Consider the following 26,455-nt stretch of genomic DNA (forward strand, 5'->3'; position numbering starts at 1 on the left):
GAAATTATGGATGTTTGGATATCTAATCGAAGAACAAAATTACAAGGAGGATTTACAAACCTATGCAAACGTGGGAGTTTGAAAATGGGTCTGGGGATGGCAGAGTAACTATCAAATTGATCTTAGGTATCAAATTTTAATAAAACAAGCAATAGATCTGAAAATGCATACCTCCGGTACCCAAACTAACAAGGAACCAGAGATGCTAAAAGCGGAAATATAGAGTTACAGTAATTATATTGTTTTCAGAAATTACTCAAATATTGAAGAATCATATGAAATAATATGGAACCAAAATCCACAAACCTGTTAGATGCTTCAGTTGGAGAAGGCAAAGGTGGAGAGAGAGGGGGGGGGGGGAAGGCAAAGCATACCTCTGTTTACGAAAGTGAGGGTGAACAGCTGCCGGAGCCTCCATGGATGAACGCCTTTGCCAAATGGGTGGACAAACGACTACAGAGCCAACCTGACCATCAACAAAGAGCTAGGGCATGCCCTAAGTTTTAATGTTCTGCACCTCAAGAATCTCCACCAAATGGGGGTTTTCAATAGCTTCAAAAAACAAGCTTTCGATCACCACCTGTAAGGAGGGGATAGGGACTCGTGTGGGAGAAGAAACTCGGGGTTCTTTCTTTTCTTTTCTTTCAAGGATTCAGGGGCTTCCATATAAGAGGAAATCAGAAGAAATGGTAAGTTGGGATACCCAGGTAGGGAGAAGAAAATCGGGGGTTCTTGCTTTTCTTTTCTTCCAAGACACGCTATACCTTACTCGAAAAAAAAATACCTAATATGTATATCGTTCTGCTGTTATATTAATAGTATAGATAAATCAACCATTAGGGTTTTTTTGTTCAGATCCTATGGTCCAAAATATACTCCTCAAAAAGATTCTTAAATAGTCTCTTCTTGTTTATTACTTAATTTGGTCCATCTTACTTGTTTGTTAAAGATTATGAGTTGGTCATTCTTTTACTAGTCAATTAAAGATTCTGTGCCAAAAGGCTATCATAAGTCTAAATGGTTCTATTAGTTTTAGTTTCTGTTTTGGGAGTTTCAGTAGTTTAGAAAGTTAGGAGTCCTAATAGTATTTTCTAATAAGTTAGTTTACTTATTTTAGGAAACTAGATACTACTTAGTAGGAGGGTTTATTTTTGTCATTTTGGTTTTTATCTACATGTAACACACTCTAGTCAATAGTTAATGAAAAAGGTACTTTTTAGTGAAAATTGAGAGTTGTGAGAACTCCTCTCTTTCATCCCTTCTCTTCTCCTCATCTTTTCTTTGAAAGTTACTGTTCACATTAATATTCCTGGGTACCGTTTACAGTCCCAGAATAGCCCCATCTCTTCACTTATTTTCCTTTCTTTGCCAATGGCAGGTTGCTGAAATCAGAAAAATAGTTCAGATATAGGCCTTTGGAGCAAGCAATCTAATCTTTGATTCCTAATCTGGAATTGACTTTCGCTAGCTGCATCATAAGCAAATATGTATTGTCATTGCCTATACATGAGTTGTTTCTTTACATTTCCTCATATTAAATGTATAACTATAGCTGTCTTTTTCTCTTTTTAGGGGTTCTTTCTATCTCCATTTCTTTTATTAATTTTTTTTTCTTTATATAGTTTATCATTTGTTGGTTTTGATGTCCACAGCTATTCTCTACACATTAGGGACATATTATTTAGAGCTCTATTATCACAATTGCAAATACATTACAACGAGTACTATAGTCCTAACTTGAAGATTGCAAGGTTAATTATGATGCCATGTAAGCTTTTAGAAAAACATCATCTGTTAATAGTAGTTCCATGGAACATTTGTTATATAATTATAAGCTTCTCTTTGGCCTTCTTGTGTCAGTGTTCATTGGCTGCTGGGAGATTTACAACTGGTCTTCCATCAATCATCTTGATAGTTTCTGGTGGAGCTTTAATTCAGGCCATTGTTCTGCTATGGCTTTTACTAAAATACAGGAAAACCTCTTGGGGAAACTCTGTTTAATGATTTTGTTGAACTTATACCACCACTATAAATTTGAAGCTATATCATCTGTCTATCCTGCGATGGACAAGAGACTGGTACTGTTTGTCTCCAGGGGTTAGGTTTCATTCCAAAGCATGGTTCCTATGATTTGAAACACCATGTTGTTAGGTGTTACTGTTGTTTTCAGTTGCTGCTTTACATGCTGTAACCAACTGATAATGATATCGAGTGATCCGACTGTTAGAATAGTTTTTAGTGGTCTTGTTGAGAAATCGCCTTTCATCAGCATGGTTACTAACTAGTTTCAAGTAGGACATCTGTTTAAAAGCATTAGGAGTTCTCAAACATGGACTTCAGAACTCATAAACTCTCTTTTGTTATAAATTGAAACTCAATAATTTTCATTTTTAATCCGGAAAAATCAAGAAAACTAATGGGAGAGAGAAACGTGACTCTCCAGAATCTAGATGAAGTAGGAACTGGAAGTTAAGAATTCATTCATTGGTTGATGATAATAAATGCTTCTTGTGAGTTCCCTACGTGTATGGACTTTTTTTTTTTTTGATAAACCCTACGCGTATGGACCAAGGACTAAGGACCGAGAACTGAGGATATATCAGCAGCTTCAAAAATGAAACTCTTAACACTTGCTAGTAGATAAAATTGAATAAAACCTGTAAACGATACCACCCAACATTTTTTTTTCTTTTTTATTTTTTTATTGATAACATATGATAACATACACGGCATAAAATGGCATTTGGGAAAATGGAAAACCCATAAGCCGGCGCAAGTTAGAAAGGTTGACATTAATTTAAGAAACATTGTTTCGGTTGACAGTAATGTCTGAGGAGGGCTAACGAGTTTGGTAGCTTAGAGGAAGGAAGTTCTTGTTCCATCATTGCTTTATTTGGTTGGTTGTGCGTTGAGTCAGCATGTTTTACTATCACTCATTGTCCTACGAAAGCATTGGTTGCCGTATAGGGGCTTCAGCCTGGAGCTATAATCACTATCATGAAACATTAAAGGCAAAAGCATATGATGATCTCAGAGATTCGAAGCTTAAAATCTGAAGTAAAACTATAGTGTATGAACTGGCAACTCATGAATCAAAACCCTAAACCCATCACTGAGAACCAATAAAGCCAAAAATTCATAAAATAGTTAAGCAAATAAATTGAAAAAGGCACAAGCATAGAAGAAACTAAGAACAGATTTGTATCTCTGGCAATTTACTGGACAACCTAATGGCTCCTTAATGTTATATCACAGAAAATAGTCCCAATTTTGTTAACCCTTTCAGTCACATGAAGAAGCATTTATGGAACTCCACCCAATGTGGATAATCAAGTACTTGCTCATGTTCTTTAAATTTAAAGTAAGAAAGGCTATGAATAGAACCTTTTAACTCATAATTGATTAATTGAATGTCAGGGTCAATTTAATTGATTAATTGAATGTCAGGGTCAATTTGACAAATTGACTTTGTCTACAAATTTAATGATTTCATTGAGTATTACACTGTTCTAACATAGGAAAATGTCTTGTTACAACATAACTAGCAAAAGTGCAATCACAAAGGTCACTTCTAGCTAAAATTTTCAATCTTTGCATGCGAAGCCTATACAGAAGAGAATTGTAGAATACCACAAGACAACAACCTTCAATAAGTCAGCATATTTATTTCTCCTTGTTGTAGCTATTGAAAATTGAAATATAAATATTGAGGAAAATATTTAAGTACAGGTCTCTCTTGTGATTGATGATCAAGGTGAGGATTGATGCCGGAAGCTCTACTCTCCTTGGGCTGAATAAAGTACATCACGGGAAGGTGAAAAGCATAATTTTTTGATATTATTCTTGATGGAATTTGGAGACCAGGGCCATGGCTTCTTATCCCAGGCTGATTTAGGCATAGGGATCCTTATCTAGTCAGAGATCGGATCTAGGATTTTTGCAGCTTCCTCAGATTGGAATTTGGTGAGATCCCAGGCGCCTTGGCCCCCATGGCACAATGTTGTCCGGTTCAAAGGTTTCCTTCCCCCAAATAGTTTCATTCTGGTGAGTTCTCACTCAGTCTCCCCAACGCAATTCTTCTTGCTCCAAAGGTGGATCTCCCTATCCCCCAATTGTTGGTTGTGTTATAATGCTGTGGACATTCACAACCAATTCTTTGCCTACCCTTTTTTCTAGTCAAATCTAGGAAGGATTACTTCAGAGATGTTCACCCTCTGGGTCGAGAATCTTTCCTTTTAAAGAGCAATGGAATTGGGTGAAAAGAAAATTCAAGGGGAAAACCTCACAACCACCGCATAAGCTATTATTTCGTGAGAGATTGGGAAAGAAATGTGGATGACTGACCTCTCTCCCTCATCTTCTTCCCTCTGTCTCTCGCACTCTTTCAGAATTCAGAATCATTCTCAGAGTACACTTCTCAACTCACTAAAAAGGTCCTTGTGGTCTCACACCTCACTTCGCCCATCTCTCTCTCTCTCTCTCTCTCTCTGAATTTTCAGGAACTGAATACTTATAACCAACAAAGAAAAAGAAAAAAAAATGAATCTGGAAGTAAGAATTACCTGTCGAAGCAAAAAACAAGTCTGATGCTTGATCGTTCTCCAGCAAGATCGGTGGGTTGGGGCGTTGCAGTGACAAAATCTTCTCTACCCTCCTTCGTTTCTCCAATACATATCTTAGGTTTCCTAAACTCTTTTAACCACAAAAAGTTTTCTTAGAATTATATACACTATATCGTACAATACATACGTGTATTATTATACATATTACTTATTCCAAATCAAGACTTCAGCACAATGAAATTTAGATCCAACGGTCCAAAGAACACCCCTCAAAAGATACCTATATGAGGTGGGGAAGGGGTGCTGTAATGGATCCACCAATTCAGTCATTTGGGTCCCTAATCTCTATTCTTTACGAGTTTCTCCTTCTAATGAAATTGACTCCTAGCTTCCACTTTATCCTTAAGTAGTATTTTGAGAGAGATTGAGAACTTGTGATAATTGGTGTCCATGGTTTTCAAGAGTTATATGTGCTCAAGAGAAGTGGGTCTAGTGTCCTTTAGAGTAAAACTTAAATGCTTGGGCTTTATCCTAATTTAGGTTGCGACTATTGATTTAGCCTAAGAGGCTATTTAGAGTTTTACTTAAAAAAAAAAAATAGTATTAACCACAAAGATCACATAAGGAAATTTAAGGAATTTAAAAAAGGCCTACAAGGTGTTGGACTTGTTATAAAACTAGAGACTTAAAACACTAATTCAAAATCTAGATCAGTCTTGATTGATTTTGAATTGGCCTACATCGGCCCTGGAATAAGCGTGTTTTTGGCATTTGCTGATTTTGCGTATGAGGATGGGTAGATTCAATCACCTTTTTTGAAATGGTGCTTAAATTTTTTTTTTTTTTAAATTCAACTATTTCGTACATTTGACCACACTTTGTGACACATCAATCTCATAAATTAATGTAGAATGATATACTTTCTTAGAACCTAATTTTACCAGAAACTCTACCACACATCTCAGATCTATGAAATTAGATTTCAAAAAATAAAGATTCATTGATGTATCTACGTGAGATGGATATTCATAAAGTGACTATATTAATGTTCAATTTCATATCTAATTATTAATGGAATATCTTAATACATTTTGGTTAATTGAAATCGTATCATGACCCAGTTCACAGGGAGCGGCCATATGTGGAAAACCAAACCACTATGGTTCTTTTAGAGTTAATTTCAAAGCTCTATGTATCTCTCCCTATTCTCTTTTGTCTCTCCCAATGGGGAGAGTGTGTCTGTAAGGATCTTGATTGCCATCTTTGGAGTTGGATGGTGGAACTTTGATTGATGAGACCACCACCAAACTATGAATCATGATTGTTCATGCGAGTCGACACATAGGGCAACATGATCCATTCCTCTACAGAGGACACATAAGGCTACTTAAAGGTAATCATAGAATTCTATTTACTTTCCGTTTAACATTGGTATCAGAGCTTGAGTTATTGGTTGTACCCTATCACATCTTGTCATGTTTGATCGCACAACATCGCGACTCCCCGCTCTTGTGACTATGCCATAGCACAAAAATCAAGTCCAATGACTGCTGCTTTTTCTTCCTCTTGCATGCCTATGAGCCGCATCATTACTAGTCACGAGGCCCTTGGTCAAAAGTTATCTCAACCATTTTTGGGTTTTAAAATTTAATTATGAATAATTAAATAAAAGGGATAGAGAGAGGGTTACGGCCTAGAACTTGCCTCCATGGTAGGCACCATGATGAGTCACGCACATGGGACAGGGTTGGGTAAAACCATAGGAAGAAGTTTCCATAGGAATTGGATTCCTAAAAGGAAACTAATTCTTACTTTTTTGTCATGATTTGATGAAATAAATATATATACCAAGTAACAGGATCGATCTACACCAAAATCTAGGGAAATAGGGTTCTCCTAGTTCTATATGGTGAGAAGAAGGAGATCGGTGCAATACCGTACTCCTATCCAGGCAAGAAAGCGATCACTAGGATGGGTGCGATATCTTACCTAGATCTAATTTGTGCAGAATTTAAGATAAACAAACAAAAGAAACAAAATCATAAACTCAAATAAGAACATAAAATAAAAGTTGTTTAACCGGATCTATTTTCCAAAATCAAGAGGCACGACTGCAGGATTTGATCTGAAGATAGAACAAGAAGCAAGCTATATACAAAGTGAAAATGCAGAAAATAATGATGCAATTTGAAAGTAAACTTTACTAATAATATTTGGAGACTTTGTTATAAGGCTTGGGTAGGCTTAGGTTGGAGGATTTGAAGCGAAGAAGGGTATTTGGATCTTTGATAGAGCTTTGGGTTGTTGGAGCTAATCTTTGAGGGCAATCGGACTTAGAAGGGATGATCGAACCTTGGAGTTGTTGTTGAAGGCCAGCGGAGCACTTGGAAGTCCGGCGGAGCTTGAAGATCTTGAAGGACTAAGAGGGGCGATCCTTGGGGAGCTTCTCTCTCTTAATTCTATCTCTTAGGAGAATTTTTTCAAGTGGCCTGGGAGAAGGGGTAGTGTCCCTTTTATAGAATAAGGAGACACATTTACATGTCATTTGAGTTTGTGGCTCATTTGGGTTTCATTTGTCACTATTCTAAATTACATTTGGAACAGTACCGAATTACATTTCATTTGGTACTGTGCACTTGAATTTGGGGAACTGTTTGATGGCACTGTTGGCGCCGAAAGATGAGATTGATTCCATCCTTTGATTTTAGAATCTTCTATCTTGGCCGTTGAAATGGTACCTTTGATCTTGCTCTTTGAAATGGAATCTTCAATGATCTTACCACGGCATTCCACGTGTCAGAGACACTGTTCTCCGTATTGGTTTGATCAATGGATTTGTACCATATTTGACTGAGCCTGGTATTGGCTTGATTGTCCTTTGACCTAGGATAGTAACAGTACCACCTTTTCTCTAAGAGATTGTCCGTGGTTATCTAACTAGGTGAGTTTTTTGACATCACCGGTCAGCTAGTTTAAGACCGTCCTAGAAGACGTTGAGGACCAAATCAGCGTTTGGTCGAAGATTTTGATTTTGAAGTAGTCCGACGGGATTTTCGAGAGGTTACTTCTTTGAATTTACTGGAGGATGATGCCTTGGAACTGGTATGCTCATCATCCGGTTCATCCTCGTAGGGTTTTGGGCCATTTGTTTACTATGATAGTGAGTCAGCATGGAGCCTTTGATAGAACTAAGACTATAGGCACTATCACTCAAGCCTCCTTCATCTTCTGAGTCGGAACCGAGCTCGGTGAGGCAAGCAAACAGGGCTTCCTTCTCACTTTTGATACTGGATTTTGATGAGGTTGGAAGGGTCGGAACTGGTTTGAGGCCTGTAAGACTTTGAATGAGTGTCGTATTTTCGTATTTAGAGACGTCACAGTTGTCCCACCATTTGACATTAAAAATCCAGCAGAGGACTGGGGCAAACCAATCGGGGGTCTGCAAATCATTGATCTCATATTCCCAGAATAGGATCCATGCCAGACGACAGTGGAGAAAAAATCGGAGGAGGTCAGGTTGGTGAGGATATGGTGTGGAGTGTTTGCAAAATATTTTGTAAGAATCTTGAATTTGCGGTGGGAGGATGTCAAACATAGGACCATATTGATCCCACCACCGAGGGAACCAGAGGGGAGTTTAGTTATTGAATTTGTAATCAAAACAGAAAAACCATGAATGACAGTTAATCCTGTTTTGGAAGCAGAACGCTTTGTACCATGCCTCTTGATAATCATAGTAGGTGTAACCAGGAGGGTTATAAGTATTTGAAAATTTTTGTGTGGTGAGAGGATGATTCTTCCAATCTTGGAGGCTGAGGATTTTGCAAATGGTTATAGTGGTGTGAGTAACTAGAGATTTGTCATTTTTGTCAAAATTTAGTTTGAATCTGACAGAATCAGTATCTACGAGGATGTACTCGTAGAATTCTTGTGTCTTTGTAGCAGAGGGGGAATAAAAATGCTACCCTTGGAAGAAAATCCTTTAAGCTATATTGAAAGGTGAATCAATATAATTTTAGAGAGATTCTTCAATCGTGAAGAGATCTTCTTTTAAGGGTTTTTCATGATATTAACTTTTGATTTTAGATCCTTAAGCTGTTTGGAGGGGTTTGGCTTGGGTTGTTCGAAGGCTAGAGCTAGTCTTGTTTGTGGTTTGGACGGGTCTGACTGCCGAGAAAAGGACAACGACATGGGAATATGGCCAGTTAGTGGAAGCCAACTGTGATTGGCTACGGGTGACAATTTGGTTTGAAGGTGCGGCAATAGTGCGGTAGCTAGATTTGGATTTGACAAGGGAGTTTGAAGAAACAAACTCTTTTGGAGGAGCCATTTTGAGGAGATTGGCCCTGTAAGAATTCACGGGTAATAAAATTAGGGATAGAGTTGGATTTTCCTTTAATATAATCAATTTGAAATTCAAAGATTAAAAGTAAAGCTTGCCATCGAGCAAAAATTTGCTTAAATACAAGGTTTGAAACATCATTTTGTAAAACAAACTTAGTGCGCTGCAATCAATACGAACTAAAAATGGTTTATTTAACAATGCATTTTGAAATTTTTAGATGCAAAGAACTATAGATAGAATTTCCTTCTTAATGGTACTATAATTCTTTTGAGCAGAATTCCAGATACCAGAAGTAAATTGAACTAACTATTCTTTGTCTTCATTAGGGAGTTTTTGTTTGAGAATTTCACCATATCCAATGTCTGAGGCATCGGTTTCGACTATTTTAAAAGCCCAGGATTTGGAATAAATAGGTAGGGAATTTCTTTAACCATTTTCTTGATAGTTTGGACGGTAGTAGTTTGGGCCGTCGACCAAGGAATCGGATTATTCTTAAGCCAAAGATACAAAGGTTTGGCAATCTTACTAATCTGAGGAAGAAAATCACAGACGTAATTTAAGCTTTCAAGGAATCTTTGTAGTTGAGTTTTGTTCAAAATCTGGTCTGAGAATTTTTCACCAAAAGTAATGGCATGATCGATAGGGATTAAGGTACCTTTTTCGATCAGGTGGCCAAGAAAATGAACTTTGGTTAGAAAGAACTCCACTTTTCTTTTTGAAAGGGCAAGGCCATTTGATTTAATAGTTTGGTAAAAAATTCTTAAATGTTTAAAATGTTGTTCTACTGAATCAGAAAAAACTAGGACATCATCAATGTAGACAATCATAAATTATCCATAAGAATTGAAGATGTCATTCATGATCTTTTGAAATTCACTAGGAGCATTTTTAAGGCCGAATGGCATGACATTCCATTCATACAGGCAGAAGGGAGTTGTAAATACAGTCTTATATCTATCTATTTCATGAATCTGGATTTGCAAAAATCTGGATTTCATGTCGAATTTAGAAAAGACTTTGGCTTGATATATTCTTTGTAGAAGATCCTTTTGGTTTGGAATTGGGTATCTAACCCATTGGAGGGCATCATTTAAGGGTTTGTAATTGACAACTAATCTAGGGTTCCTCTTTTAATTTCGGAAACTTTGTTAATATAAAAAGCTGTACAACTCCAAGGTGAAGTATTAGGCCGAATGAGCTTTTTGGCCAGGAGGTCATTAATTTCTATTTTGCATGTTTCTAAAAGAGTTTGGTTCATTTGAGCAGGTCGAGTTTGGTAGGAATTTGGAGGTCCGAAAAACCCGAAGCATAAGGAAGGGATACCATATGCTGCTTGCGACGCCAAAAGGCATCAAGGACGTCAGAACAAAGGTCAAGTTCAAACTTAGACCGAATTTGGTTAATTTGATGAATGGTTTTGGGATTTTTAAGTTGTTTTGAGATTCTTTGATGGAGAAGTTCTGCTTTAAGAAAATTTAATTGTTTGGTTTTATTAATATTTTGATTAATGGGAGTTTGAGCTTGTAAGAAAGGGAAAACAATTTTTTGACCTTTAAACTTTGTTGTAATACCATCTTGGGTTATTTTGAAAGGTTTGATTTTGTCTAAGAAAGGTTGACCAAGAATTATGATTTGGTCGAGATCTTTTTCTAAAATGAAAATTTGGATAAGGCAAAGGCCTTTGTTTTTCTGACGTGGATATTTGATAGTTTATATTGGACATTCGACCCAGACCCATTAGTTGTATTGAGGCATTGGATTGTTCGTTCATAGAACTGGGTTGGGATAGCACCTTCATTGATGCAGTTGAGCTGGGCCCCAGAATCAACAAGGGAAATGGTCGAGAATTTGTATGAGGCATTAACCACCAAGGTTATGTGGATGTACCAATTTTGACAAGTAATGGAAGCCACAAAACCAGAAGGGGGTTATGGATTAGATGATTCATGAGCCGAAAAAGGATTTGTAGAAGGTTCAATATTTGATAAAGAGGCTTGTTGGTTTTGTTGTCGATTAAGAAGAGATAGTTGATGCTTGATATTCTTGATTTCATACTGCAAGGTTGCAGTAGTAATTTCAAGAGTTTTGATTCGGCTAGAATGATCGGAGGTAGAAGGCTTTGGAAGTTTTTCAAACTTTTGCATTATTTCTTGAAGATTATAAGGTTGGGGAGTATTTTGGGTAGAAATAGTTTGTTTAAGTTGTTCAAGATAGGCCTTCTTTTGTTCTGGGTCTGTCAGATTGTCAATAAATTCGAAAATATTAGTTTGGGGAGATGCATGAAGCATCTGGACGGATTTGGGAGCACAATCTTCACAGCTTAATCCAATAATGCAAGAATCACAAGCACATGCTTGAAAATTCTCATTATCAGTTGAACTAGAAGTCGGGTGCTCAGAGGCTTGAACTTGGTTAAGTTTGCAAGTTTCTTCATGAGAAGAGGAGGAAGAAGTTTCTTGGAATAGAGCAAGGATTTGGTTTTATCTTGTTCAGATATATGTAAAGAATTAATTCTTTTAGAAACTCAACAATATTTGGCAATGTGACCAGGCTTGCCACACTTAAAGCATCCTTGAGAATTTGGGTTTTGTCTAAACTCTTTTTGATTTTTAGGTGCCTTGAAAGGCCCCTTGTATTTGTTATATCTTGGTTTTGAAGAAGACTTTTGATAGAATTCAGGAGTAGTGAATGGATTGCGAGAAACATACTTCTTTGATTTGTAAAAATCTTTATAATATTTGCAGGAAGATTTATGTTTATGTTTATGTTTTGTTGGAGGTCTAAAGGGGGCAAAGCCGAACTGTTCACAGAAGCCTCCTAATTCACGTTTATAAAATTTGTTTTCTTAACCTAATATCAGTACAAAGGGCTAAACTTTCTTCATGAATTAAGTTGATTATTTGACCGTAGGTCATTTGATCGTATGGGATGATCCCATCATTTTCTTTGCGAAGTCTTTGTTTAAAATTTTTAGAAAAAAGGGTTGGAAGACCTGTAAGGAACTTTTCTTTCCAAAAAGGACGATTAGCATCAGGTCTGGTCAGGACTTTGGTTAGGAAGGTGTCTTTGTACCATTTGAAATCATGTAATTTTTTGCACCTAAGGTTTGATAATTGTTCGGCAGTTCTATCTTTGAGATGAGAAGGATTACCTAAGAAGTAATTAGCTATGTTGAAAATAAGAGTATTAATAACATCTTTTATGGGTTCACCTACATCGTTGAGAAGGGGGGTTCCATCAGGGGAAGTTTGAATTGCAATTAAAATTTCAATTTTTTGGTTGTCAATCAGGACATAATCCCACCAACCTTTGAATTGGCCAGTAAAACCAGAAATAAGTAAAGTAGCAACTGCACTATCTTTCGTATTCTTGATACGATGTGCATTGCTGACTATAGTCATTTCTTGTAGTTTTTTCATGAGATTATGTTCGAACAAACCATCTATGTTCCACTCATAGATGATACCACTTTGGTAGGAAGCCTGAGGAGCGGTTCCTCTAGCTTCAATTTGAAGGTCAGGGAAGATTGGGTGTTGTGTTGAACTTTGATCAATTTGATTGATTTGAGGGAAAATATTAGACTCATCTTCTGAATTAGAGGAAGAGTCAGAAGAGTATTTGGTAAGGACATCGATTTATCGGATGACTGACTCAGTAGTCGATTGGTTTGGTCTATTGGGAGCCTTTAGGGTTGTGAGACGATGATGGTCTAATAAATATGCTTTGTTAAGTAACTTTCTTTGTTGTAGTGGAATATCATAAGGTTTGAAAATAGGAATTGAAGGTAGAACCAGGGCCGGAGTCATGGATGAAGAGGCTAGCGGTTTTGGTTGGACCAGGCATTCAACTCGGGAGAGTTGATCACCGATGGTTTGAAGACTTAAATTTGTAAAATTTAATTATTCAATTTGTTTTCTATTTGGATCATCTTGTTCAGCAACTTTGAACGAAGAGGCTGTTAATTTGGCATTTTTAAAGGCATATTTGATGCTTTCTACCGAGGGATGGATAGCAATAGTAGTTGGACCGGTGCTAAGGGTCCAAGATTTATGTGTAGCATTTTGGGTAGAGATTTGATTATGCCAGGTGTAATCAATATTATTATCCTAAGCATAAATATCAAAATAAGTAAAAAAGAAAACATTTGTTTTAAGATTTGTCATAAAGTCATACCAATTTGTTCTAATTTGGGTTTGTTGTTTAAGATTAAAAGTTTTAAAGAACCAATCACGTTTTTGTTTATTTTTTGAGTGATTCAAAATCGGTTCTGAGAAATGGTTTGTCTATTTAATATTCACTATTAGTTTGAAGCATATGGACACATGGGTCACGTTGGGGTGGAGCCACATCGGATGATGTCGGAGATTGGGGTTGGTTTTGGTCAGTTTGTTGTTGTTCAGATTGGGTAGATGAAACATCATATATACCGTGAACAACATTTTGGGCGGAGTGTATTCCAGAAAGATTTGACATTGGGGGTGGAGTCCTAATAGGAGGAATCCAATGGAAAGAATCAGAAGAGGGTGAAGCATCTGAGCATGACCTTCGAGAACTTTGGTAGACAAAAGGAGGTGGTTGTCTATTAAACCTAAGAGTAACCAATCCGTTTGAGTTTTGGGAAATAGACTGGATATTAGTATTTGAAACTTGAGGTGGAATAGTAGTCGTTTGCAGCTGCCATTCAGTAGGAAAAGATATATCTTTCCATTGAACCAATTTTGGGTAAACAATTTGGCCCTGAAGACAATCAGTTTCTAGGTAGGGGTTTGTCCTTTAGGAGAGCATTTGAGAGCTCGGGGTTTGACAATTTTCATGGCCTTATATTTGATGCGGTGGATGATGGAGATGGGAACAGACTCATGCATCATCTTATATCCGTGGGTTTTGGTGTTGATTTTTAGAGAGTGAAGGATATTTGGGTCCTCTAAGGCTATAGACATGTTTGGGTAAACATTGAAATGGATAGGTCCATAGCAGAAGCTTGTTTCAATGGCTCCCAGAAGGGAATCATTGAATTCAAGAAATCTTTGATCACGAAGGGCTAACAAAAGGGATGGGTTAAGACCTTCACGATAAAGAGGTTTGATGGCAACTTGGACAAGTCCAACATGGACATAATTGAATTTGTGTTTGAGGTAAAGGTCTTGTAAAGACCTTGGGTCAAAGAGGGTGATCTCTTTAGTTTCTGGGGTGAAGTTTATAGTTTGTTCAATAGTTTTGATGGTTTCAAAGGAAAGTCAGTCTTTTTCATAAACTTCTTTTTGTGAAATCTTTGACATGTCCCATTTTTTAAGTCGTTTGTCCAGATCTGTTATTTGTTCATCATAATGGAGCACATTAGAACTTGTGGTTGCCTCACTTGCCTTCCCCAACTTTCATTTTAGCAAAAGATCTTGACCAAACCATAATTCTTGGTCAATCTTTCTTAGAAAAAATCAAACCTTTCAAAATAACCCAAGATGGTATTACAACAAAGTTTAAAGGTAAAAAAATTGTTTTCCCTTTCTTACAAGCTCAAATTCCCATTAATCAAAATATTAATAAAACCAAACAATTAAATTTTCTTAAAGCAGAAGTTCTCCATCAAAAAATCTCGGAACAACTTAAAAATCTCAAAACCATTCATCAAATTAACCAAATTCGGTCTAAGTTCGAACTTGACCTTTTTCCTGACGTCCCTGATGCCTTTTGGCATCGTAAGCAGCATATGGTATCCCTTCCTTATGCTTTGGGTTTTTTGGACCTCCAAATTCCTACCAAAGCCCGACCTGCTCAAATGAACCAAATTCTTTTAGAAACATGCAAAATAGAAATTAATGACCTCATAGCCAAAAATCTCATTCGGCCTAGTACTTCTCCTTGGAGTTGTACAGCTTTTTACGTTAACAAAGCTGTCAAAATTGAACGAGGAACTCCCAGATTAGTTGTTAATTACAAACCCTTAAATGATGCCCTTCAGTGGGTTAGATACCCAATTCCAAACCAAAATGATCTTCTACAAAGAATATATCAAGCCAAAATCTTTTCTAAATTCGACATGAAATCCGGATTTTGGCAGATCCAGATTCATGAAATAGATAGATACAAGACTACATTTACAACTCCCTTCGGCCTGTATGAATGGAATGTCATGCCATTCAGCCTTAAAAATACTCCTAGTGAATTTCAAAAGATCATGAATGACATTTTTAATTCTTATGGACAATTTACAATTGTCTACATTGATGATGTCCTAGTCTTTTCTGATTCAGTATTTTAAACATTTAAGAATTTTTTACCAAATTATTAAATCAAATGGCATTGTCCTTTTAAAAATAAAAATGGAGTTTTTTCTAACCAAAGTTCGTTTCCTTAGCCACCTGATCGAAAAAGGTACCTTAACCCCTAATGATCGTGCCATTACTTTTGGTGAAAAATTCCCAGACCAGATTTTGGATAAAACTCAACTATAAAGATTCCTTAGATGCTTAAATTACGTCCATGACTTTCTTCCTCAAATTAGTAAGATTGTTGAACCTTTGCATCTTCGGCTTAAGAAGAATCTGATTCCCTAGTCGACGGCCCAAACTACTGCCATCCAAACTATCAAGAAAATGGTTAAAGAAATTCCCTGCCTATTCATTCCAAACCCTAAGGCTTTTAAAATAGTCGAAACCGATGCCTCAGACATTGGATATGGTGGAATTCTCAAACAAAAACTCCCTAATGAAGACAAAGAACAGTTAGTACAATTTACTTCTGGTATCTGGAATTCTGCTCAAAAGAATTACAGTACCATTAAGAAGGAAATTCTATCTATAGTTCTTTGCATCTAAAAATTTCAAAATGCATTGTTAAATAAACCATTTTTAGTTCGCATTGATTGCAGCGCACTAAGTTTGTTTTACAAAATGATGTTTCAAACCTTGCATCTAAGCAAATTTTTGCCTGATGGCAAGCATTACTTTCAATCTTTGAATTTCAAATTGATTATATTAAAGGAGAATCCAACTCTATTCCTGATTTTCTTACCCATGAATTCTTACAGGGCCAATCTCCTCAAATCAATCTCCTCAAAATGGCTCCTCCAAAAGAGTCCGTTACTTCAAACTCCCTTGTCAAATCTAAATCCAGCTATGACACTACTGCCGCACCTTCAAACCAAATTGTCACCTGTAGCCAATCACTATTGACTTCCACTAACTGGCCATATTCCCATGCCGTTGTCCTTTCCTCGGTAGTTGGATCCATCCAAACTACAAAGAAGACCAGCTCTAGCCTTCAAACAACCCAAACCAAACCCCTCCAAACAGCTCAAGGATCTAAAATCAAAATTCAATATCATGAAAAACCCTTCAAAAAAGATCTCTTCACGATTGAAGAATCTCTCCAAAATTACATTGATTCACCAATCAATATATCTTAAAGTTTTTTCTTCCAAGGGTGGCATTTTTATTCCCCCTCTGCTGCAAAGACACAAGAATTCTACGAGTACATCCTCGTAGATACTGATTCTGTCAGATTCAAACTAAATTTTGACAAAAATGACAAATCCTTGGTTACTCACACCACTATAACCATTTGTAAAATCCTCAGCTTCCAAGATTGGAAGAATCATCCTCTCAGCACACAAAATTTTTCAAATACTTATAACCCTCCTGGTTACACCTATTATGATTACCAAGAGGCATGGTAAAAATCCTTCTGCTTCCAAAACAGGATTAACCGCCATTCATGGTTTTTCTATTTTGATTACAAATTCAATAACCAAATTCCCCTCTGGTTCCCTCGGTGGTGAGATCAATATGGTCCTATGTTTGACATCCTCCCACCGTAAATTCAAGATTCTTACCAAATATTTTACAAACACTCCACACTATATCCTCACCAACCTAACCTCCTCTGGTTTTTTCTCCACTGTCGTCTGGCATGTATCCTATTCTAAGAATATGAGATCAATGATTTCCAGACCCCCGATTGGGTTGCCCCAGTCCTCTACTGGATTTTTAATGTTAAATGGTGGGACAACTGTGACGTCTCCAAATGCTAAAAGACAACACTCATTCAAAGTCTTACGGGCCTTAAACCAATTCCGGCCCTCCCAACCTCATCAAAGTCCAGTATCAAAAGTGAGAAGGAAGCCCTGCTTGCTCGCCTCGCCGAGCTCGGTTCTGACTCAGAAGATGAAGGAGGCTCGAGTGATGGTGCCTATAGTTTTAGTTCTATCAAAGGCTCCATGCTGGCTCACTGTCATAGTGAACAAATGGCCCAAAACCCCTGTGAGGATAAATCAGATGATGAGCATACCAGTTCCAAGGCATCATCCTCCGCTAAATTCAAAGAAGTAACCTCTCGAAAATCTCACCGGGCTACTTCAAAATCAAAATCTTCGACCAAACGCTGATTTGGTCTTCAACGTCTGCTAGGACAGTCTTAAACTAGCTGACCGGTGATGTTAAAAAACTCACCTAGTCAGATAACCACGGACAACCTCTTAGAGGAAAGGTGGTACTGTTACTGTCACAGGTCAAAGGACAGTCAGGCCAATACCAGGCTCAGTCAAATATGGTACAAACCCCTTGATCAAAATACGGAGAACAGTGGCTCTGACACGTGGAATGCCGTGGTAAGATCATTGAAAATTCTATTTCAAAGAGCAAGATCAAAGGTACCATTTCAACAGCCAAGATAGAAGATTCCAAAATCAAAGGATGGAATCAATCTCATCTTTCGGTGCCAACAGTGCCCTCAAACAATTTCCCAAATTCAAGTGCATGGTACCAAATGAAATGTAATTTGGTACTGTACCAAATGTAATTTAGAATAGTGACAAATGAAAACCAAATGCGCTGTAAACTCAAATGACATGTAAATGTGTCTCCTTATTCTATAAAAGGGACACTAGCCCTTCTCCCGAGCCACTGGAAAAAATTCTCCTAAGAGATAGAATTAAGAGAGAGAAGCTCCCCAAGGATCGCCCCTCTTAGTCCTTCAAGATCTTCAAGCTCTGTTGGACTTCCAAGTGCTCCGTCGGTCTTTAACAATAATTCCAAGGTCCGATCATCCCTTCCAAGTCCAATTGCCCTCAAAGGTTAGCTCCAACAACTTAAAGCTCCATCAAAGATCCAAATACCCTTCTTCTCCTCAAATCCTCCAACCTAAGCCTACCCAAGCCTTGTAACAAAGTCTCCAAATATTATTAGTAAAGTTTACTTTCAAATTGCATCATTATTTTCTGCATTTTCATTTTGTATACAAGTTGCTTCTTGTTCTATCTCCAAATCAAAGCCTATAGTCGTGCCTCTTGATTCTGGAAAATAGATCTGGTTGAGCAGCTTTTATTTTATATTCTTATTTTGAGTTTATGATGTTATTTCGTTTGTTTGTTTATCTTAAATTCTGCACAAATTAGATCTAGGTAAGATATCGCACCCATCCTAGTGATCGCTTTTTTGCCTGGATCAGAGTACGGTATTGCACTGGTCTCGTTCTTCTCACTATACAAAACTAGGAGAACCCTATTTCCCTGGATTTTGGTGTAGATCGATCCTGTTACTCGGTATATATATATATATATATATATAAGGGATTACTTATTAAAGCTTTTTGAATAATGTACGACATTGTTTATATAACCATTAAAAATATTGTTGCTATCCTAGTCAGACAAAATATGCTATCCTTGGGTTGGTTGCAAGGTTTGAGAAGACATAATAAATTGTTCTTTTTTACTCCTTTAATCTATCTTAGTATGTGTTCTTTTGTATACTGCTAACTAAACCATACCCTCCTGACTTTGACACACTCCATTAGTTATGATGCATGATCGATCTTCACTCATCGTAATATGGTTGTTTATTCATTCTTAAGGGTAAGAGATCATAATTGGTATTTTATTCAAGTGGACATATTCTTATATATGTATGTTAAAGCTAATCTTCGCATGTGATGTAAAATGTAGTGCTCCCTACTTAGTAGATTAATGTAATGTGACTTTTTACAAGTTTTTTTATTGGGATAATATAATTAAATTTTTTGAGATGACTTCCAAAGGAAAGCACCTCGCACTATATATTATATGCTTACACTACCTCAACATGTCACTTTAATTATCGATCGGGTTCCTCTGTGGGAGCCATGCGTACTCTTTTATATGACATAGTTTTTTGGGTTGGAGATGACTAATTCTCCTTATTTTAATTCAAAATCGGTTAAAATTATATGTTTCTTTGCTGCACACTTGTGAGATTTGATAATGAGCCTAGAAAATTTTTTATCCCACCATGTGGAGTATGGAACCATTGATTTTAATCAAGTTCTAAATAAAATTTCATACGTACCTGATATTTACCTTACGCATTATTGAATGTAGTGTTATGGCCACCTAATCATGTTGTTGCGGACCTCAACTAAGGTGAAAAAATGATTGGACCCAAGTATAACATGTGGCATCAAAGGATACAATATCTTCTTAATGAACAAGATTACCTTGAGTATTTGACCACTACTATGGACAAACCTGTGGAGGGTATTATCGCTCAACACCTTACAGTATGGACACATACAATCAATCAATGAAAAAGAATCGTACTACGCACTTTATTATATTAAAATATGTGCACGATGATCTGATTGGTAATTATAAAAAATGCACTACAACTATGTCTATATGGGACAAGCAAAAAATTACGTTTAGAGGTACATCTACTATAAGGTTGTATGACCTTGAAGTTTGAGATTTATAAAATGGACCCTAAGGACACTATACCTGAACACCTTATGGAGGTTAAGGATATTATTTGAAAGTTGAAAGATGCTAGGACCAAGGAATAAGGTATAGGTATCGACCGATGTATCGATCGGATAAATTTATGATACGTATAGAAGGGTATCGTATTGTATCGGCTATACACTAAAGATCAAGGATTAAAGTATCGGTATCGATCCGTATCAATTGGCTAAATTTAAGATACGAATCAGAGGGGTATCATATCATATCGAAGATACTTTAAACCATGGCTAGGACCACCCTCACTAACAAGCAACAGGTTCAATCGGTCATCAGGATATTACCTGATTCCTAGGGCACCATAAAGCTCATCCTCAAGCACATTGAAAGCATTAAAATTTTACTAACATTGCTTAGCATGTAGAGCTCGAGACACGATTCCAAGAGGCAAACTGTATTAGTGACCTAGTCACCCAGAGAGGCAAGAGAATGTCTTAATGCAAAAGACAGGGCAACCAAAAAAGGCTCAAAACCAACACCAAAAGAGGGCAAGACTGTCATACGAAAAAGAGTAGCATGGTAGGAAAAAAGATTTATGTAATGTCAAATGCTACAATTGTCAAAAGATGTGGAACTTCGTTTGTGATTGCACTGAGATGAATAAGGTACTATTTCTATCCCACTCTCTCTGTATATTTTTTTTACCCATGTTTTACTTGTCCATACACAGTCTGAGTGGATTGTGGATTCAGAAACAAAAAAAAAAAAACACATAATGTGAGATCGAGGGGTTTTTGTATATTATGACAGAGTTTTGGACAGATCTTAAAAAGTATTCATGGGATAACACTAATAAGGCGGTTCAAAGAGTTGGTATTTATCAGCTCAAGATGTGTACCGGGAACACCTTACTTTTTCATGGCGTGCGTCAGCACAATCTACTTTCAGTTTTTGCATTATTACCTTTGGGATACTTTTTCCATATTAACGGTTTCATTTTGGAGTTTTATTCGAGTGGTAATGTAGTTGGATGTGAATCCTTAATTTATGAATTCTTTAGATCAGATTTAATTGATTCTGCTTCATTTGTTTTTTTATGTGGGTAATAGATATAATAATTATGAATCTATCATATGATATGATAAACTAGAACATATAGGGTGGGACAGGATAGCTAGGTTAGCTAGCGAAGGCATTTTAGACACACTCTCTAAATCTGACCTCTCTATGTGTGCGCCATATCTGGCAGATAAGACTAATTGAAAGTCTTTCAAAAAGACAATCTGAGCTATTCAACCTTTAAATCTTATCCACTCAGACATTTGTGGGATAGGATGTCTTACTTTCTTATGTTTATTAATAATTATTCGTGATACAAATATGTGTATCCAATCGCTCACTGTTAGAAGCATTAAATTGCTTCAAACACTTTGAGGCAAAGATAGAGAATCAATTGAGCATGAGTTTAAAAACTCTACACACTGACGGGGGATGTGAATATTTATCTGAATAGTTTTAAAAATTATGCAAGGAGATGGTGATTTGCAAGTAATTGATCATTTCTTATACTCCGCAGCAAAATGGTATAATGAAGAGGAGGAATATGGCACTCTTAGATATGGTTAAATCCATGATGGCACAGATCAACCTTCCAATATATTTTTGAGGGACACACTCTTTTTACTATAGCCTACATCCTTAATTGGGTGCCTTCATAGTCAGTTCTTTTGACCCCCTATGAGTTATAGAATTGCACGAAGCCCAACTCGGGGCATATGCGACTATGGAGTTCAACAATTTACGTTCATAGCATCTTCCATAATTTTGAAAAGCTTGGTCCTAGAGCTAGGAAGCACATCATTATAAGATATTCTGAATATTCAAATAGTTAAAGTTATATACGGTAAACATCCTGATGGAGGAATGACCAAGATAGAGTCAGGTGACATCGACTTTATTGAAATAGACTTTACTAGCACTAGTGATGCCAATATGGTTCTCGACCTCTTTGAGTTGAAGGGCGAGGTTTCACTTACTCTTGGCGAGGGTAGGGAATCAACTCATTCTATAATCTCTAGAGAAAGTTAGATTGATCATTATCCTGATAGGAGTGTACCACTAGACGATCATCAGGATTTCTTTATCTGTAAGAGCACTCTTGGACACATTACCCAGGGAAAGTTCTCATTTGTGTTCCAAGGGATGAGAATGAGTACGCTTTTGTGCAAGAGACTCTCCCTCACCTGCTAAGGAAGAAAGTCTAATTGACAAGTATAAGGACACCTTGTGGGGAAGGGCTATACCCAAAGAGTGGGTATAGACTATGATAAGAATTTTTCCCCAGTGGTGAGAATTGACTCAATTTGCCTCATTTTAGACATTGTTGTAAAAATAAATTTAAAACTCTTTTACATGAATGTTAATACTGTAGTTCTCAATAGAGAACTAGACAAAGAGATATTTATGGATCAACTGGTGGGTTTGACGTCAAAGGACAAGAGTGCAAAATCTACCATCTCAAACGTTTATATATGACATTAAATAATCGTCTCAGCAATGGTGCTTTAGATTTCATTATGCCTTTACCTCTATTGGTTTTGAAATGATTGATGAGGACCACTATGTTTATCTGAAAGAGACTAATAGAAGTTTCCTTATTCTATCCTTGTATATTGATGACATTTTCCTAGTTGGGAATGATATGGAGATGACTGTTGCCACTAAAGGGTGATTGTCCTCTACTTTTAGGATAGAACATGGGAGAAGCTAACTTTATATTAAGCATTAAGATTGTGACAAATCACAACAAGAATTTTGTTGCTTTGTCTCAAAAGGCTTACATAAAGAAAATTCTTGAACGATTCCACATGGATGAATCTAAACCTATTGACACTCCCATAGATAAGGCATGAACTTTAAGTCTTGACAAATGCCCTGATATTAATAAGGAGAAGAATCCAATGTCTAAAGTATCCTATGCAAATAACGATAAGCAGTCTAATGTACATTATTATGTGCACGCGTCCAGATATATGCTTCGTAGTTGGTATAATTAGTCATTACTAGAGTAACCTAGGACTAGGTCATTGGTAGGCAGTGAAAAGAATCTTTCGACACCTTTATAGAACCACGGATCTCATCCTCAAAGAGGTTACAATGATTCTAATTGGACTAGTGACAAAGATGAGTACAAATTTACTTCGAGATATGCATTTTTCTTAGGAGGCGAGGCTGTATCTTGGAGTAATAAGAAGCAAACTTATATTGCCCTATTCACGAAACATTGCATACTCGATGACCATTCAGGAAGCCATTTGATTGAGGAGGTTCCTACAATGCCATGTCTTTACTACTCATTTTGGAGGTGCGGAACGAGTACAGTGTGAGTACGACAATCTTAACATTCACTAAGGACCTAAGTTCCATGAAAAATCCAAGCACATAGACATCATATATCACTACATTCGAGACATAGTTGCACAAGAAAAAATTATTTTGAAGCATATCTCCACAAGTAGCATGGTGGTTGATCTATTGTGAGGGGCATTTTTCTTACTCATGTTAGGGACTTAGGACATCAACTTGGATGATTTGTATTTTGAGTTTGGACATTTCTTTAGACATTATTTTATCACTCTTTGATTTATATATATGAGACATATACATCCTTGGGTGATTTGGGTCTGTATAAACTTTATTTTGTACATATATCATTAGACTTAATTTGACCTTATCACACAGATGATTCGCGTTGGAGCTTAGACACAATGAGTACAATGAGCCAATTCACCTTGGCACTCAGAGATAGTAAGGGAGATGAATAAACAAATTTTAAGCCAAGTGACGCCTTAGTTAGAGCTAAGATGAAACCAATCTATAGTCGAACATAGAGATCTCACGTCTCAGTGTATCTCGCTTATAACTTAATGTTGCAGGCACCATGGAGGCGACCAGGTTAAATGACTCAGGTTAGGCACTTAATAGCGCGACTGAACTAAACTCATATGGTGTTCTTTTTATCTTATAAATGACATGCCCACCTTAGTGGGAGAAGCACTATAGTATACATTTCATATTGTATGTGCATTATTACGATCATTTGTGAAAGTGAGTGAATGTATCCCTACTTCATCACTATGTGAGGCACATGGATCAAACTGAGGTGATTCCTATGGATACCCGCTACCAGAAACCATGTCATGAAGAGGATGCCTAATGATGTTATTTGACTTGCTCCTCAAGATCATATATGATGCGGTCCCGTGAGATATAAATGGAAAAGTGGCTGGCAATAGTCAGATTGGCATGTGCGTATAGGAAAAACTACTTGATATTACACCCTTGTTTTGTTGCGCATTCCCCAGGCAACATGTCGTAACTATGTTTCGACGTAGTCATGATCATATTACATGTTTTGGGTTAGCATTGCTCATCATAAGGGATCAAGAGTGTTAGATCTAGTGTAGTTGGACTGTATGGGGTGTTGCAGATTGTTTTTGAGTGATGTGCTATGTTGGTTAGATGGAACCTTGATATAACACTCCTAACCTCATACTATCTCATTAGATCACACACTCCATTATCTGTATGATGCAACACCTATGGTAGAGAGACTAAATGAACAATTGAGTAGTTCCACCCAATGTGGGCGAGTGGGAGATATTAATTCAAATCAGGTCATAGATCCAATTCACATGGAGCGCCCATACGGGGCAAACCAACCAACTAGTGGTTATATCTCTATAAATATAGAGTTATGGTCATATTAAATTTAACTTTTGACCTAATCTCTCTCTCTCTCTCTCTCTCTCTCTCTCTCTCTCTCTCTCTCTCTCATTTATGTCTCATTGGAGAGTGTGCGTCTAAGGATCTCCATTGCTATCCCTGGATTTGGATGGTGGAAATTTGCCTAGCAAGATCGTCGCAAATCCTTGATCGTCATGGTTTGGACATAAACAATATGTACGACAACCGCATCTTCTTCGCTGCATGGAAATATTATTGAGGTAATTCTAGAACCATTATATATTCCTTTCAACTAGTGTTTTTTTCATATGAGGATCGGCCGATTGAATCCCCATTGTTGAATGGTGCTTAAATTTTTATAAAATTCAACTATCTTCCACATTTCACCGCTCTTAGCGACACATCAATCTCATAAATTGATGTAGAGTAATAAGCTACAGTCAAAAAGATGGGGGGACTTCCTTAAAACCCAATTTTACTAAAAACTCTACCACACATCTCAAATCTATGAAATTGGATTTCGAGAAGTAAAGAATCATTGATGTATATACAGTGAGATGGATATTCAAGAAGTTACTACACTAATGTTCAATTTCACATCTAATTATTAACTGAATATCCTAATAAATTTATTTTACAGTATAAATGTTTTCCTCGAAAATCCTTTTATGAGTGCTGCACATGCCGAATCTAGGGTCAACTTTGAATAAAATGAACCAGGTTGGATTTGTTCAAAATTTATCAATTCCCCGAGCAGGCCCATCCCACCTGCAACAATGTTGCCCTTGTTTGCTAGCTCATCCAAAACGTTGCATTTAAGAATATATACAATTAGGTGAATGCAATCCAAACAATATTGAGCATAGTATGACCTTTCAATCCCAAGTTAACGAGGTCTGCTAGAGTCCCTATCAAGTTGACAGACGAGATTGTTCTCCTACACCCTTGATTCGGGCAATTGAAATCTACTTTCTCTTTCTATATATAATGGATTTCAATATTTGCCCGGATCAGAGACTATGAGAACAATCTCCTATGTGAACCTGATCTGGTCTCTCCGTCTATTATTGGCTAGACTGGCACTGAACCAGCTGATCTACCCCCCCCCCAAAAAAAAATCCTAAATTCCAAGAAAATTGGGAAAACTATACGTATAAAAATTGACCCGGTGCCCACCATAGTTTGAGAAATTGGATTGGATTGGCTTAGTTGTTTTTGTTCAATCCAGGCCGCTCCGGATTAGGATTAAAATCAGTGAGGCCTTGACCGATCCAGATTCCAAATTTGATCCAGAATCGGATTCCGTGTTCTCAAACTATGGTGCCAACCCCCGAGTTTTAAACCTTAATCCTTGGCTTTTAAGGTGAAGAGATCGACCAGTTGGACTTACCCATTTGCAATCTTCTCCAGATCCCATCCTGTCGATGCACCAACTTCTCTCATAGCCTTCTTCCACCCCTTTATGGTCTTCTGATCAAATTTCTTCTTGTGGTTTCGAAAAGCCATCTCATAGCTACCAGTCTGATTTCGGGCCTCCGATGGATCTACATGGTAGAAAACGGGCATCACAGTTTGGCCCCTCCTGCACTCCACGATCTCAACAAGTTCATCAAGACACCATTTGCTGTAAGCATAGTCTTTTGAGAAGGATAATGGCGATTTTGGAGCCGTGGATGGCAGAGCGAACCCCCGGACTGATCTTTTCTCCAATTCGAAGTCTTTCATCGTCTTTGAAGATGTGGATTCCGATATCGTGGAGGGCATTGTAGAGGTGGTCGGTGAAATTGTTACGAGTGTCTTCACCTCTAAAGCTCAAGAACACCTCGTAATCCCACCCAGAAGAGGGGAAGACTGAAGAAAAGGAATCTCGCTCTTGCATGGCAGATGATGATGCGATGTTGTTTCCCTTTGCAGTAGCCGCAACAGTTCTTTTGTTGAGAACCCCTCCTCCTAGAAGAAAAATACAAAATTTTTTCCCCTTCCAAGATGTTATGTGAATTACGAGCAGAACTTGAATTGATCAGTTTTTCTCTCAATTGTCAGAACGGAAAGAGAGAGAAATGAAATAGCTTGAAATGCATTTTCGTCAACTCT

General features: G+C 37.2%; 1 pseudogene; it reads right to left on the reverse strand.

Annotated features, from left to right (window-relative positions):
* Nucleotides 1-26,086, reverse strand: part of LOC122071362 — a 29,024-nt pseudogene extending 2,938 nt beyond the window's left edge.
* Nucleotides 26,087-26,455: the final 369 nt, after the last annotated feature.

This window comes from Macadamia integrifolia, unplaced genomic scaffold (assembly GCF_013358625.1).
Source record: "Macadamia integrifolia cultivar HAES 741 unplaced genomic scaffold, SCU_Mint_v3 scaffold_216A, whole genome shotgun sequence".
Lineage (NCBI taxonomy): Eukaryota > Viridiplantae > Streptophyta > Magnoliopsida > Proteales > Proteaceae > Macadamia > Macadamia integrifolia.